This window comes from Rhinopithecus roxellana, chromosome 6 (genome assembly GCF_007565055.1).
Source record: "Rhinopithecus roxellana isolate Shanxi Qingling chromosome 6, ASM756505v1, whole genome shotgun sequence".
Classification (NCBI taxonomy): domain Eukaryota; kingdom Metazoa; phylum Chordata; class Mammalia; order Primates; family Cercopithecidae; genus Rhinopithecus; species Rhinopithecus roxellana.
The window spans coordinates 68,540,909-68,554,012 of record NC_044554.1 but is presented as its reverse complement, the minus strand read 5'-3'; the positions used below and the strand labels follow the sequence as shown (position 1 = coordinate 68,554,012).

Here is a 13,104-nt window from a genome sequence, read left to right as displayed (position 1 = left end):
CATTAGGAGATACAACTAATGTAAATGACAAGTTAATGGGTGCAGCACACCAAAATGGCACATGTATACATATGTAACAAACCTGCACATTGTGCACATACATGTACCCTAGAACTTAAAAGTATAATAAAAAATAAAAATAAAATAATGTCTTATTCATGTGTATATTTCATATAAATGGCTGCCAGAGGCCTCTGTTCATAGTGCTCAACAAATATCTGGTGAATGAATGAATTAATACTGACAAAGACTGAAGCACAGAACTAAACAAAGAGGGAAAAAATAAATGGGTCTTAGGATCCAGTTTCCATGAATTTATAAATCATAATGGCTTTTAAACTAATTCAAGTACACAGAGTATAAGAAAGATAAACAAATAAATAACAGGTAATATTAGTTTGTATAAACACTCATTAGATCAAATTAAAAATGAGATTTTATATGGGGTGTTCTAAGCTTCTGAGAAGAGTATACTGAAGCCATTCAAACAAGAATTGGCATTACATAGTTCTGTGCCAAGAGTATATTCTGACATACCACAGTAGATGTTTAACTCCATTGGGTGAAAAAAGTTAAGAGACCAGCCTGGAGAAAAAAATACTATGCTACAAAAAGTAAGAAGGCTTTATCAATGCATATACATGTTATAAAACTAAAAACATATTTGGAATCACTGAAATCTTTAAACTAATTTAAGATACTTAAATATTAGCAAAGGGGTCATTTCCCTTTTGTGTCTGTACTACTCTGTCATCCCTGTCACACTGCCTTACAAAGAGTGAGCCCCCTTGTCATTAAACAATTCCCTGTTTAGTATAGCCAAATAGAATATTTACTGCAAACCAGTCTCAGAGAAGAAAAATGAAGTCAGTAAAAGGTCTTCTTAACAATAAGAAGTGTTCTTCAGAAAATCAACAATTAACTTAACTGCTCCACCCCCCGCAAAATTAAGGTCACATACTGTATGATTCTACCTAAAAGATGGGAGGTTGCCAGAGGTTAGGGAAAGGGAGGGATGAATAGGCAGAGCACAGAGGATTTACAGGGCAGTGGAAAATACTCTATAAGGTACTATAATGGTAGATATGTCGAAATATATTTTTCAAAATTCATAGAAGGTACAACACCAAGAGTAAACCCTAATGTAAACCATGGACTCCGAGTGATAATGATGTCATTGCAGGTTCACCAACTGCAATACCACTCTGGTGAGGGAACGTTGATAGCAGAAGTGGCTATGCATAACGGCCGGTAGAGAATGTGAGGGAAATCTCTCTACTTTTCTCTTAATTGTGCTGTGAACCTAAAACTTTTTTTGTAAAGTATTTTTTAAAAAAACCAAAGCTTTAAAAATGTATTTAAAAAGTATATCAGATTATTTATTTGCATATTAACAAATAAGGTTTTTATATGTTAGTACCTCCTAATAAACAGTCAGTGGTGAAATAAGCAAATCATCCTGCAAATAATAGCATAAATTACAAGACTTGTGTATTAGTTTGCTAATTTTTAACAAATAATACATCAGAAATTCTCAAGTCGTTACACTTAGTGAGCAGGAAAAGGGCACTGAAAATATAAAATGACTGATAATTCAAAATGAAAAACACTTATTTGACTTTAACAAGCATTAAATAATTTTTCTACATTGACCTTACAAATCTTATTAGGTTATCATTATTTCAAAACACTGTTGAAGAATAAGGGTACAGACAGAAACCAGGGACCTGAAGGCTAATAGGGTAGTGATTAACAGAAAATGTTTCTCTATAAAAACATATTTCCTGAGTAATTGCATGTATTGGGTTAATACCAAGGTCATAATTGGAAGTAATGTAGGTGAATAATATTAGCATTAAAAACCAAAATTCTTAAATTGTCTACAAATCACTGTATGATTTGACCCCTACCCACCTCACCAGCTACATATTGTGTGACTCACCCTGTATTCTGTCTTCTCAAAATTCATTAAACATTCCAGGATGCTTGCTCAAGGCCTCTGTATATGCTATTCTCTCCTTGCAATCTACAACCCAAGTACCCCTGTGATCATTTTTCCATTACATTTCTCATTCTACTATTCAATATTCATAGTTACATATCATATCTGGATAAAATAATTATGTAATAATTATTTAATTCTTCTCCATGGGACACTATGCTCTATGAGGGTAAGGTCCATGACTGTCTTATTCATTGCTGTATCTCTAACATCTATCATAGAATATAAAAGCACTTAACAAATGTTTGGACAACTAAATAATCAAAGATATTAATATTCATACATATGTAGACAGTATACCTTCACGAATCTTAAAACAAACTGTACAACTACTACAAAACTTACTTCATAGACTCTTAGCATTTTAGAACTTAAAATGACCTTAGAGATCATGTAATCAAACACCTTCATTTTTCAGATAAGAAAATAAGGGCCAGAGAGAATAAATAAATGGTCTAAGGTCACATACAGTTAATTACCTATGAACCAAGCTGAGAATCCAAATCTCCTGACTTTCAAGACAGGCATCACTCTAATTCCTCTTTCAGAACTAACTCTAACAGGGATACAGGGAGAAAAAAGGTATTAATAAATGTCTTTATTTTTGACAGTTTTATGGTAATTTCTTTTAACTTTCAGAATCCTTTGGAAAAGTCTTTCCTCATATTTTAAGTCCACATATTAAATGTGAAAACTGACTTTAAAATACGAAAACTAAAACAAAAACTGTCTCACACAGAGGAAGGCTTAATTGCAGCATGTGTATTTCTGCAAAATATATCACATTAGTCTACCAAAGCAAGAATTAAAATCTTGTTAAAATTCATTTTAGTGTTTTAGGATTACTGTATTCAAATACAACGCTACCCTTAAGGGAACAAGCAAATGGCAAAGACGAAGGTTTAAGAATCAAATTGGAGAAAACTCATTCCTTTAAGCGAAAAGTTTTACCTTTGGGTTGGAACAACCTTCAATCTTGATACTATAATAAATGGGTATATTAGACCCTCAAATAATCAGCATTTCTGGGTTTTAAATCCAGAAATAATTTAAAGTAAATGTGACCTCAGTCTTTACATCATTTTAAAAGCAAGAAACCTTGACTTACCATTATTAACAACCTCTGTTATCTGACAAATACTAATTAACTAGTGTAGTTCTATTCTATTTTAATGAATACCTATTTAAAATGTATTTCAATAGCAGAAAACATTTTACATGTCAGGTAAAATACTGATACCTAATGTAATGTACATGTTTTGTAGATATACTATACATGTTTTGTTAATTCATATCATAACCCTTTTATACTGTTTCTCAAATAAACATTTAATAAATGTAAAAATCTGAAAGGATAAAGGTGAAATATATTTAAAATACAGACAAATTGATCTCTGATATTCAATAGCATGTATTTATTTTTAAAATACATCTCTAAAATATCCAAGATATATTAGGTAAAAATAAAGCAACTTGCAAAACACAGTTACTTGCTGAAAAATATGCACATACAGGTTTATCCATGCTCACAGACACACACAAAGGCAAGTGCACATATATATACACACATATATAAAACCTGGAAGGGTACCAAAAAAAGCATAGCAGTGATTTTTACCTGAAGAATGGGACTGGGAAATGGCAGGGGATTCAGTGGGAATGAGGGAACTTTTGCTTTTCAGTTTATAGCCTGCCATACTGTCTGAATGTTTTAAAATCATGACTACACAAAAACAACAAAATCTTCTCAGACAAATATTTGTAAGATTGTCAAGTCCATAATACCACCATGAGGTAAGAAAAAAAGGTGTGGAGATAGAGTGGTTTCTCTACTTATTCTAAGCCCTGTAACAAATGTTAGCCTTAGAGGGTTATCTTCATAATAAAAGTGCCAATCACCATCATCACAGAGGGTTAACAGTTAAATGAAAAACTTATACGAAGACACTTTGCAATCTGTAAGATTTCATACAAATGTAGTATTATTAGTAAAATTCTAATTCTGAAAAAACTGGTTAAATGTTAAAAATTGGCTATAATAAATGTTTGAAAAAGAAACAATGATTTTTACTACCTAACGGCTCTTTAAATATAGACTTTATTTGCTACTGAACTATGTAAAATAAACAAAGGATAGGAAAAGAAACAGAAAAATAAGTTCTTTAATCTCCTTACCTCATAAGAAATTAGAATTTGCATCTCTTTACATCATTATACCTCAAAACATCTAAAATGTTAACTAGAAAAACCCTTTCAGTTATGAATTCCCAAACATAAACACACATAGGTGTGTAACATAGACAGGTACACAGACACACCCTAAGAGTAATGAGAAAAAGTATAACAGATTTATACACTCAGATAAATGTTTAAATATATTCATACAAATATAATGTACACACACCTCTCTCAGAGCAACTGTACCTACATTTACCCCAACACTATTTTCTGTATTGTGTTAAAACAAATGTTTCAAAAATTCTTTAGTGAATGAGATTTTGTATTCATATTAGCACCTGACATTTATTTAATGTTCATAAATGCAAAATTTTTATAAGATACCAACACTGAATTCTTAATAATTTAGAACTGTCATCTCAAATATTAATTATTTTAACTAAGCTGAAATAAAGCCTTGCCTTCAAGGGAAAGAATAATACAAATAACAGTAATGATAGCAGACCTTTACTGGGGCCACAAACTAAAAAAAGCACCTTATCAAAATAGATATTTACACAGGGATTCCTTTGGAGCAATTAATGCCTATCTGAAATCGCCTCAAGCAGGCATGATTGTGTGTATATGCATGCATGCTTTTTTCTATTTTATTTCCTAGTGTCCTTCCCTGATGACTGTCAGAAACTTCTTTGTAGTATATTTGTCTCTAGAATTTTTGTGCCATATCAACTAGATTAGAACTATATTTCAATCAATATTTTAAAAATTTTATCAGTGATCAATCTCAGAGAAATGGTCTGATGATTTGCACTATGAGCTTTAGGACATGAACTGTATGGCAAATGCATTACTTCCCTAAATTCTAAAGCAAGATTTTAAGATATATCACTGATTAGTAAAAGCATTGCACATGGAAAACTAACACAACGCTGATTTTCCTTTTCTTTGTTCAAAGCAGAAGTGAGAAAAAAATTAACTGATATAACAGTTCTTCACAGCAACGTGAGCAAAAAACGTAAAATCTGAGTTTGACAATGTATCACAAAATTCTTGTAACAAGAAAATAAAAGCAGACGTTCTAACAGTTTGCTTGAAATGGATCTTTATTCCAGACCCCACAGGTTTTACAAAAATGGTACCATTTCTCAAGGGCACTGAATTATTTATAAATCACCACAATTTCTGCAACTACTATATGTCAAAACTATTCAGAATTCTCAGCTAATCCAAAACTCTTACTTTATATTTGATTAAATTTGAAACTGGCAACATTCAATGTTATTCAAGGGCCAATAATTAACTGAAGAAAAGCAGGGATTAGAAGCTAAACTACTGGGCTCAGGGTTCAGATGTCCTCCCTCCACTGTCTTCTTCTTCATTGAAGCTGTATCTAATTACAATAGTAGTAACGACGATAATAATAGTTGCTATGTACTGAGTTGCTACTATGTGCTAGTAGTGGCTATATTCTGTCTCGAGTCCTTTCAACAATCCAGAAAGGCAGGTATCATTACCTCCATCTTTAAAATTGGAGGGGAAAAAAAAAAGCTCAATGGAATTAAAGAGTTTTACTCCAAGTCACACCTGCTGGGTTTTAGATACCCTGAGCCTCCCCTTGCCACATATGAAACACACACTCACACTGCAGAGTCTTTGTAACTGCTAAGTTCTGTTCTAGAACACTCTTATTTCAAATACCTGAAGGATCTTCACATCACTTCTTCGAAGTCTCTTATCAAATGTTACTTGTCAGTCTTTTCTTCATCACCAAATAAATACATACCTTCCTTCCCCTTCTCATGTTTACAGTTCACATCTCATCTTTCGTCCATTGCCTTATGTTCTCCATAGCATTGTTTCCAACTAGAAAAGGTATATATTTACTTATTGTCTTTCTTCCCTAGAACGTATGCTGCATAAGGACAACTTTGTCTGTTTGGCTCATCAGTGCCTAGGAATAGGGCCCGGCTCTTCACAGGTATTCAACATATTGTTTAATAAATGTGTGAATGGCTTACTGAATACATGAATGGCTTACTGAATACATGCAAATTATCCTATTTCCTTTAGGAAGCACAGATGTATTCAGAGTAATATTTCAAATACAAAAAACTAGCAAGGTACACTGCAAAGGCTCCAGCTCCAGAAAGCCAACAGATGGCCACAGCCTCAGAAGATAAGATACTCCCCAAAATGCCAAGACCGCTGTATTAGTCCGTTTTCAAGCTGCTAAGACATACCCAAGACTGCGCAATTTACAAAACAAAGAGGTTTATTGGACTTACAGTTCCACATAGCTGGGGAGGCCTCACAATCATGGCGGAAGGCAAGGAAGAGCAAGTCACATCTCATGTGGATGGCAGTAGGCAAAGAGAGAGCTTGCGCAGAAAAACTCTGGTTTTTAAAATCATCTGATCCCGTGACACTCATTCACTATCACAAGAACAATCCAGGAAAGACCCGCCTATAATTCAATCACCTCCCACCAGGTTCCTCCCATGACATGTGGGAATTGTGGGAGTTACAATTCAAGATGAGATTTGCGTGGGGACATAGCCAAACCGTATCAACCACCATCAGTACTGTATTTCTTCTTTGAGGAAATACTTAACTCAAATCACCTATTTTTTTAATTGAAGGGTTTATCTTTTTGTTGTTGAATTTAAGAAGTCCGTTATATATCCCAGATAGCAAATCCTCATTAGATATATGATTTGCAAATATTTTCTACCACTCTATACACTGTCTTTTCACGTTCATGATAATGTTCTTTGATGTGTAACATTTTAAAATTTTTATGAAGCTTAATTTATCAACTTTTCCTCATTGCTCATCCCCTTTGTATCATATCTAACAATCCATTGCTAAATCCAAGCTCATGAAGATTTGCCTCTGTATTTCTCAATGACTATCGATTTAGCTCTCATATACAGACGTTTAATCCATTTTGAGTTAAATTTTCTATATAAGGTAAGAATCTAATTTCATTCTTTTGCATGTGGAAATCCAGTTGTCTCATTATTATTTGTTGAAAAGACAAATGGTCATTTTTAAATAGAGATAGTTTTACTCCTTCCCTTCTAATTTGAATGTCTTTTATTTATTTTTCTTATTTAACTGTTTTCACTGTTGACTGAACATGTCATCCTTGTCAAAAAATTATTTAGCCATAGAAGTATGGGTTTACTGTAATCCCAGCACTTTGGGAGGCCGAAGTGGGCGGATCACGAGGTCAGGAGATCAAGACCATCCTGGCTAACACAGTGAAACCCCATCTCTACTAAAAATACAAAAAATTAGCCAGATGTGGTGGCACATGCCTGTAGTCCCAGCTACTCGGGAGGCTGAGGCAGCAGAACTGCTTGAACCCAGGAGGCAGAGGTTGCAGTGAGTCGAGGTCATGCCACTGCACTCCAGCCTGGGTGACAGAACGAGACTCCAACTCAGAAAGAAAGGAAAGAAAAAAAAAAAAAAAAAAAGAGTATGGGTTTATTTCTGGACTCAATTGTACTCCATTGATCTCTGTCTATCCTTATGCCAGTACCACTGTTTTGACTACTGCACCTCTGTGATTAGTTTTGAAACTGGGAAGCCTGAGTACTAAGACTTTGTTATTCTTTTTTAAGGTTGTTGTGGCAATTTGAAGCCCCTTGAAATTTCATACAAATTTGGGGATTAGTCCTTACATTTCTGCAGCAAAGTTTTATAATCCTCATGGGGATTATCTTGAATCCATAGATCATTTTGGGTAGTATTGACAGCTTAACATATCAAGTCTTTCTACACAAGTTTCTGCTATGTAGAAGGCACTAACCACGGAAAGTACTAAAAAAATAAAAAAGAAAAAAAGCCCTTCTTCCGACATACAGTTGGCCCTGTATCTGCAAATTTTGCATCTGTAAATTCAACCAACTCAGACTGAAAAATATTCAGAAAAAAAGTTTTTTAAAAAAATTATACTACAACAACAACAAAAAAATACAAATTTAAAAATATACAGTATAGGCCGGGTGCGGTGGCTCAAGCCTGTAATCCCAGCACTTTGGGAGGCCGAGACGGGCGGATCACGAGGTCAGGAGATCGAGACCATCCTGGCTAACACGGTGAAACCCCGTCTCTACTAAAAAAAAAAAAATACAAAAAAACTAGCCGGGCGAGGTGGCGGGCGCCTGTAGTCCCAGTTACTCGGGAGGCTGAGGCAGGAGAATGGTGTAAACCCGGGAGGCAGAGCTTGCAGTGAGCTGAGATCCGGCCACTGCACTCCAGCCTGGGCGACAGAGCGAGACTCCGTCTCAACAAAAAAAAAAAAAAAAAAAAAAAATATACAGTATAGCTATTTAGATAGCATGTACATTGCATTAGGTATTATAAATAATCTAGAGATGATTTAATGTAAATGGTGGGGAGACTACACATGGGTGATAAGCAAATATTTTGCCATTTTATATAAGATTTGAGCATCCACAGATTTTTATATCCATAGGGGGCTCCTGGAACTAATCTCACACAGATACAGAGAAACAACTGTAACTCACTTTTCTACAAGTATCTGTTACTTAATAAATGTATTTATATTTAACTTCTTCAGAAAATTAATTTATTTCTCATACCTCCCTTTAAGCTCTACCATCTTAACTTGCTTTTTCTCCAGACCACATTTCTACCTAATATTACTTTATGTAATTATTCCTTGCATTTCTTCATTCCCCTAAAATGTAAATTCCATGAAGGCAAGAATTAAGTTTTGTTCACAGCTATAACCCCAGGACCTAGAACAGTATCTGATATATACTTAGTTGTCAGTAGTTGTAGAATTTTGTAGTTTGTTTCCCATTTACTGCTCCAGACTGTTCTAACCAACCACAGGCTTCAGATGAGATCTACTTTTGTCCCTAAGTGTTACAAAGTAGCCCTTCCAAGCTTACCATGATTATTTGAGGGCTATATGGAGAAAGAATTCCCGCTGTGTAAGAACAACACCTAGTTAACAAGTACATCTATGTAACAAGTAACATGTTGAAAGCCAAGTTTTAAGACAGTTAAGCTGCTAAGATGTTTAAGTCACATAAGTGAAACTAGAAGCAGGAAGACCAGTTAGCTACTGCAATGGTCTAGATATGAGAGTAAAGGGCCATGAAGTAGAATAGAAGAAATGGGAGGGAAAGGGAAGGGATATTTGGGAAAAACTTTGCTAGAGGAAAGACTAACTTTTCATTCTATAGATTGTCATACTACTACTAATGTACTACCTGTCAGAAATCATTTATGTGTGTGTATGTGTGTACATACACACACATATATATGAAGTCACATATTTGTATATTACAGGGAAAAAGTAGAAATAGTTTGCTTATACTATATACCTTGTAGTCCAATCTGCAAAACAGCTGTTCTATTTCCACGACAAGTTAAAGAAGAGATAAGTGAAAGCTTTCCCTGAAATGAGAAAAAAAAAAATTGTTACAAAGAAAAGTCAAATGAGTTTATAATAAAACCAAGATATAAATAAAAATTAGAATTTTTATAGCAACAGCTTTATCTTTCAAGAAGTCAAAGTACTGTGTTCAGGTAACTATTTTAAGACAAGGAACAGTGCTGAATTCGTTTTTCTAGAGAAAAATCACGTCTACAAATACTTCAAGGTTTATAATATAATTTCTTAAGTAATCCTATTAGGTAGGTACTATGAGTTCCTTATTTTGCCAATAACTAGATCAACTTTCCCTGGCTTTGTTTTAATCTGTAATATTATTCTCTAAAAAATAATAAAATGATGTTTGCTCCTAGAAAGAAATGAAAACTTAATAAAGATTTAGAAATGCAAAACGGAAATATCATAAATATAGTGTGGACAAATCTACAGATTAAGACACAATTACAGTTTAGTCTTTGTTCAGCTTCTGTGACTAACCAGCTCTGTCAGTTTAAAAAAAGTTATTTGAGTCTCAGATAAAATGAAGTGTTTAATCTGGTTTCTGTAAATAAAATTTAAAAATAGATCCTATTAGCCTCCCAGGTTAATATTCCAGACTTTGATACAGCTAACAAAAAATACATCAATTTTACTTATAAAATAGAACTCAATTTTACTTACAGGAACATAAATAAAAATATGGTTATCAACAATGCATAATGATTCACAGTCAAAAACAAAAGTAGTTACATTTAGAAGATAGAAAGCTGAAAAAAGTAACAACAACAAAAAGTTAAACAATCTGTAAATCTCAAAACTTTTCTTGACCCAGCAGAGTTGAGGTGACAGAGCAACCAACTAAGCAGAAATCTGAAAAAAGCAAGGTACTTCTAATGAGAATAAAACAACTGTTTTATTTCTGTCATAAGTTAAAGAAGAGATAAGTGAAAGATTTCCCTGAAATGAAAAAAAAAAAAAATAGTTACAAAGAAAAGCCAAACTTTATAATCACACCAAGATATAAACAAAATTTTTATAGCAACTTGCTTACCTAAATGACAAATGTTCCCAGACATCTGTAAGAAAAATTTATCTAACACTTTTAATGAATTGCTAGAGGCCAAGTATGGGGCAATGAAAACACATGGAGCCCCGGAGCTGCAAACACAGGAGAATTCATATTCATTTACATGCGCTTCTCCACAGACCTGACAAGGTTCAGGACAGAAGTAGGGCAATGGCAGCAGCAGTTACTGCACGAAAGGCAGGAAACTCTGCTTGGATCTTTCTCCTCTTTCTTTCTTTCAGAACAAATGCTGGGAGAAGGGCAAAAAAATGTCAATCCACGACTATTGGTGGAAACCCACTGCAGCTGGAAGGCAAGAAAAGAAAAAAAAAACCTTCTATCCCTGTCAGGGGTGGGCAGGAACAGGTACATAGGTGAAAGGCCCAGACCTATACAGCTGGAGGCAAAGCAGGATCATTGAGAAGGCCCCACTCACAAGACCTGGGACCTACTGCTACCAAGACAGGCTTCACCAGAACAGAGAACATCTACCCGTTGAAGGCTAACCAGTACCTAGTAAAAAGTAACATGGTCTACTACTGGAAGAGAAGACTTTGAGCAGGGAGGGAGACCTTATTTGAGGCAAAGCACAAAGGAAAGATCTAAAACTAAGGATGGGGAAGACAAGAGAAAAATCCTCTAGTCAACTAGCTCTGATCCTACAAAGTAACTCTAGAGGAATATGAAGCCTCTAGTGCATTGAAGAACCAAAAACAACAACAAATCCCAAACCTAACTCTACCCCGACTAGATTAACTCAATGTACCACACTAAAGGCCTAGCACAAAGAAAGACCTACACATGCCCAGAAATAAAAACTACCTCAATTTCCACTGTCCTACACAAGACGTATAGCTTTGAACAATAACAACATACGAGACATACAAAAAAGGCAAGAAAAAACACAAAGCAATCAAGAGAACCACAATCAATCAGATTAAATGACAACTTAATCAGGAGGGGTAAAGCTGAATAGCTGCCCTATATAAACTCCTAGATGCATCATTTCAACCTTCCTCACTGAGAGTACAAGAAATCCCCTTCACACAGCAGGAAGACACCTGGCCCTCACCGCATCGCTGTGAATGGGGAGGATGGGCAGGGAGTTATTGCTGAGATATGCTGAAATGGAGTAATTGCTGAGAATAATATAATTATGTGGTGCTGAACAACAGGGATACATTCTGAAAAATGTGTTGTCAGGCAATTTCATCTTTGTGTGAACATCAGAGTATGCCTAAACCAACCTAGATGGTATAGCCTACTATATACCGAGGCTATACAATATAGCCTATTGCTTTTAAGCTATAAACCTATACAACATACACTGTATTAAATACTGTAGGCAATTATAAGACAATAGTAAGTATGTATCTAAACATATACAAACCTAGAAAAGGTAGAGTAAAAACACAGTACTATGATCTTATGGGACGGACCACCATCATATATGCAGTGCATTGTAGACTGAGATGTCGTATACACTGAATAACTGTAATAAGAGTCTGACTCTATTCTACAAATTCTGTTTGCTTTTAGGACAAAAATGAATTAGTATAGATATATAAAACATAACACATCCTGTTATGGACTGAATTGTGTTTTCCTAAATTTCAGGTTGAAGCTCTAAACCCCAACAACTCTGAATTTGACTGTATTTGGAGACAGGGCCATTAAAGAGGTAGTTTGGTTAAAAAGAGGCCATTAGAATGTGCCCTAATCCAGTCTGACTGGTGACCTCAAAAGAGAATGGGACATACAGAAAGATACCAGAGTCTCAGGCAAGCACAGAGAAAAGGCCAGGCGAAGACACAGCAAGAAGGTGAGCATCTGTAAGCCAGGGAGAGAGACCTCAGAAGAAACCAATCCTGCAGCCACTCTGATACTGATCTTTCTACCCTTCAGAACTATGAGAAAAATAAATGTTTAAGCCACCCAATCTGTGGTACTTTGTTATGGCTGACCTGATAAACAAATATACACTTCTTAAAAACTGGGGATTTTCTAAGCTCGGTGACCCTCAGATGTGCTACAAACTCTATGTGCACATTATGTACCTGGCCCTGCTCCCATGGGACTTGGGGAGGAAAGAAGAACCAGTGCAAACATGAAGTTCATGTTCCCTGCTGTGCCAATAAGTAATATACTACCTAAATCTATTTGGTTGCCTTGCCTCCTTAACAGCTGAATCTAGAGAAGTGTAGCATGCCAACCTACGAGCTGTATCATATACTGTTGCTTAGGAACTATTTGAACACTTGACATTTACTCAAATGAAATAAAAACCTATATTCAGATAAAAAATCTGTACATATATATTTACAGTTGCATTATTCACCATCACAAAAACTGGAAAGAATCCAAATATTCCTATACTGGGCAATAGATGAATAGGTTGCAACAAAATTCTAATCACCAACAGAAAGAAATACTACTGAAAAAAAC

The 13,104-nt window shown here is 34.9% G+C and overlaps 1 protein-coding gene across 5 annotated transcripts in view; it reads right to left on the bottom strand.

Annotated features, from left to right (window-relative positions):
• POT1 (protection of telomeres 1) overlaps positions 1–13,104 on the bottom strand; it is a 115,612-nt gene that overhangs the window by 91,080 nt on the left and 11,428 nt on the right. For all 5 annotated transcript variants that reach the window (XM_030932957.1, XM_030932954.1, XM_010355863.2 and 2 more), the window contains exon 3: positions 9,544–9,616. The gene's annotated coding sequence lies outside the window, so the exon portion shown is untranslated. The remainder of the gene's footprint in view (positions 1–9,543; positions 9,617–13,104) is intronic.